General features: G+C 33.3%; 1 long non-coding RNA gene across 1 annotated transcript; it reads left to right on the top strand.

Annotated features, from left to right (window-relative positions):
* The first annotated feature begins 2,354 nt into the window (after nucleotides 1-2,354).
* On the top strand, nucleotides 2,355-3,388 carry LOC112196126. Its single transcript, XR_002934996.2, has 3 exons — nucleotides 2,355-2,444; nucleotides 2,943-3,130; nucleotides 3,246-3,388. It is a non-coding gene; the product is annotated as an uncharacterized LOC112196126 (long non-coding RNA).
* Nucleotides 3,389-4,328: the final 940 nt, after the last annotated feature.

The raw sequence follows: 4,328 nt of genomic DNA, 5'->3' as shown, positions 1-4,328 counted from the left end.
TGCCTTTATCCGGATTTTTCTTTTGAGAAACTATCATTTTGCACTTTTAATTCATGATTTTTCCTCCTAGCCTTTCTTTGCTTGTGGCCTGATTTATTGTGTTCAATTCTATATTTACTGATGGACTTCAACCTCTCATCTTGTATCTATTGGTTGATTTGAGTAGGTCACGCTTAGGTTTTACTTTTCATTAGTCGTTCATGACTACTATGTCTTTTATCTCTATATTTAGTGGGTGATTTAGATGTTCAATTAACTCTTGTTTTGTTGGGTTAACTCTTATGTTGCGGCATTGCAAATTAGATCTTTGTGATCTTTGTTTTTATATATCATTCATCGTTTTCACACATCTATTAGGGACACTCATGCTTTAGCTTTGGAGCAAAGTTTGAGGAAACTAGCTGTGGAAAGTAATTTTACACCATTATTACTACTTTGACTCAACGTGACCCCAAACAGTGAATTCACTGGAGATAGTAGGAACAAGGTAGTTCCATCGTTCAATAATTTCAATGCTTTTGCTCCTTGCAGTGAAATCACTTACTTTGTATCAACTTGGTTATTATTGGCATATATTGGATACAGTTTTGCTCTTCTCAAGGATGTTAGTTGTGAATGAGAATTTCATATATAGGGCGAGCATTACCTGTTTCTATTATCTATTATTTGAGGCATAAATTTCACCTTAAACTTTTGATCTTGCAGTAAACTTAGTAAGAGAACGTATTTGTTGAGGAACTTGATTGCACTTTTATACCATGGAGGGGTGCCAAAAAAATACTTCATTGAGTTACTTATGAAAGCTTTAGAAGAGACTCGTGATGTTTTTAGAAATACAAGCGCAGCATTCAGAGGTAAAGAAACTTTTTCTCATTCATTTTCTTTTGTTTAGGGTCAAATTGGTTGCCAATTTTTTCTGTTTCTTTTCATTGGTTAAGTTGTCTCATTTCTTATATGTTCCACTTGTATTTTGTCCGTAACATGGCTTGTTCTTTGATTGGTTCCATTACTGTCTGTATTTGCAGTTGCCCTTAGAAATGGTGAGATCGATGACAATAGTACTGTTGCAAAAATGATCTCCTGTGGTATTCCTCTTGAAGAACCATATGTGCAATATCGTCTTTCAACCCTTATGAACATGGAAAAGATCAATCTTCAAAAAGGGAAAACTTGACGGGATAGCTGATCCAACAGGAAAACTTGAAAAAGATGAAGTTTGCATTATCCTGCATGTATGATTTCTAGCATGTTTCTCCTCTGTTATATAAAGTTTGTTCATGAATTTGATAATATGTTTGATATCTGTTACACTATAGGTAGATTTAATTGAGTTATTCCTTTGGTTCTACTTCTTAATGTTTTTGTTTTTGTTTTATAGCAACACATTGTCTTTATTTTTCAGGTCCATGCCCTACCATTAGCTATGAAATACGGTCTCTGGAATTAATGTTAATGATGTATAGTTGTGCGATATACTTTTGTTAGTAAGCTTTGGACTATCATTTTCTTACTAATGCATTGTATTTCTTTTTCTTTATTTTTGATGGGATACTGCTAAAGCAAAAATTCTGATACATTTTAGGTTGTATTGCATCATGGACTAATTGTTCCAGTACGTTTACATTTAGGATTTTTCTAATTGTTCCAGTAGAGCTGTTCTAGAAAACTGTGTTTGCTAGCTTCCTTCAATTATATCGTTATATCAATGGTTTTGTTGTACATTCTTGTTTTCTTGATATCGTATGCCAGAATTCTTCATGATATTTAGTGCGCAAGGTGCTTAGTGTTGGTCCATAAGTTTTTTGTGCGTCCTGGTTGATTAATTGAACTGTGTTATTGGTGTTTTGAATTTATGTTAGTACCCTTTTGAATTGGAACCATAGTATTGAGATTTAAAGGACTATTGTTTGGGTGTTAACAACTTGAAATTATGATTTTCCTTGTCAGAGGCAGTGGGCTGATGCTAAAAGATAATTGTAAGAAGAGAAAATAATGTCCTCACTTGTACTTGACCGCGATCAGACCATAAAAAATGCCATCAAACAGGTTGAAGAAATGAGAAAAGATTTGTCTAATGCACTTCATGCTGCTGCATCTGTTGAGAGTAGAACTGCTGTAGCTGAGGTCCTTTTTTTTTCCCCTCAATTCTTTTTGAAAGTTTCAAGATTATTTTGTCTATTGAATACATCCACACAATCACCAACCACACTTATCTGTAGTATTTTTCTTTTGTTAATTCTATTACGATATTGTATTATTTTTGCTTGGCCTTTATTTACTCTTTATTCACAAGATTTTCCAGTAGTGCATTTCATGATGATTATGACTCAAGATTGTTTTAATTAATGTGGACCTGAAGAAAGTTTGATTCAATTCCCCATGTCTTTGTCTACTGACACAGGTTGTTGAAATTGACGGTGGGAGTGGATCTGCTTCTTTGACAGGTAAGCATATGATACCTGTCTACTTTTAATCTTAGGCATATGTTCTGTTAGTTTGACTTTTCTATAGTTATTGAAGATATATATATATATATATATATATATATATATATATATATGAAGTTCATTTATTACTATTAGTTTGGCATATGTCACCATGTTTTAATCTCAAATTATTGATACTGGTTTTATTATCAACCACTGTGAAGGAGTTACCGTAGAGAGTTTTACACATGGCATAGTTTATATATATTTGGCAAATATATAGCTAACCAAAAGTTTTACACATCTGTTGAACTTGGAAATTTATTTGACAGTATATTTGGATTTAGAAATTTGTTTTTATTGAGAAGTAATCAGCCTAAATATGTAGCTAACCAAAAGGATCTAGGTACCAAACTTCTGTGGTTGGATGTATTTGATTCTTATATTATACTCGCTGTATCAGTTCAAGTTGCAAGACATGAGCATTATTAATTTTTTTTTTTTTTTTTTGCGCAGATCTGTTGAAACATGACAAGGTTCTGAGCAAGAAGCCCCCTGCTCCTCACCGAGTTGTGCCTGATTATCTGTTAAATGCAACAACTAAAGAAGCCAGCAAGAGAGTTAAGCTTGCCAACCTTGGTCTCCGTGGATTCAAGAAAAAATTCAAGGAAGATAAGGACCCCCTTAAGTCTTTCAGTGCTCAGGTTTACTTTAGCTTCCTTTTTGCACTAATTTTTTCATGATTATACTTCATTCAGTAGGCAGAGACTAGAAGTTGCTAATTGATTATACTTTACGTACTCTTCTGATATGTTGCAGCTTATTTCCTGGAGGCCTACACCCTAGTGAGGAAGGGTGATCTCTTGATTGTGAGAGGAGGAATGAGGAGTATCGAGTTCAAGGTTATTGAGACTGATCCTTCTTGAGTATTGTGTTGTTGCTCCAAACACTGAAATATTTCCAATAGGCTGGGTTTACTAAAGTGGCTACAGATAAGAATTCTAAAGCTGGATCAAATGCCTAGGCTAGCCTTTGTAAGTTTTGAGGTTTTATTTTGTGAATTATGTTGAATCATGAATTTGAAAAGAAATTAATGGAAAGCCTCAATTTTTGGATGATGGGAATGCATTTCTTTTCCCAACAGCAGCTAGATGTAAACTTTGCACATTATGCTTGTCAAAATAAAGTGAAGTATATAAAAGCATAACAAAATAGTAATGCCAAGGAAAACGATGTCAGTTGAGAGATTAGAAATCAGTATCAAAATGAAAATCGATGTCTTATGTTATCAATATATCGAATTGTGTCCACAGAACTGATGTACCCAAAACCAATGCACATCGATTTCTAAATACCAAAACGTAATCTATTGTCAACGCACAAATCACCTACCATAAAGTAAACTGATGTATCATTAAACAAAGAACATTGGTTTTATAAAACAAAAGCGATGTATATAATGAAACAACACGTCGGTTTTAGAAACAACAAGCGATGTCTAGAAGGGTTCCAAACATCATTTCTGAAATTGTAATCGATTTAAATGTTCACTTAGATATTGTTCGAGATATATTTTATTAAGCATAAAATGTGAAAATATGAAGAATTAAATATAGTTAACATACAAAATTATGATGATTGTAACGATTATACATCGATTTGTGTTTAAGAAGCAATGTTGGTCGTTATCTGGGACATCGGTCTATGACGCGCTTAAAGTGATGTCTGGATCTTTTACATCAGCCACAAAGAAATCGGTCAGAATTTAGTTTTACATCGGTTCTGGACTGATGTAAATGAACAGAATTCTAGTAGTGGCACAAATACAAATTATCCTAGCAACAAGTATCTGAAATTGTGATTTTTAATTGTGAAGACTTAAACTAAATTTAAGAACCGAAA

Source organism: Rosa chinensis, chromosome 4, assembly GCF_002994745.2.
Source record: "Rosa chinensis cultivar Old Blush chromosome 4, RchiOBHm-V2, whole genome shotgun sequence".
NCBI lineage: Eukaryota > Viridiplantae > Streptophyta > Magnoliopsida > Rosales > Rosaceae > Rosa > Rosa chinensis.
The sequence above is the reverse complement of the archived record's forward strand: the minus strand, read 5'-3'. Positions and strand labels throughout refer to the sequence as shown.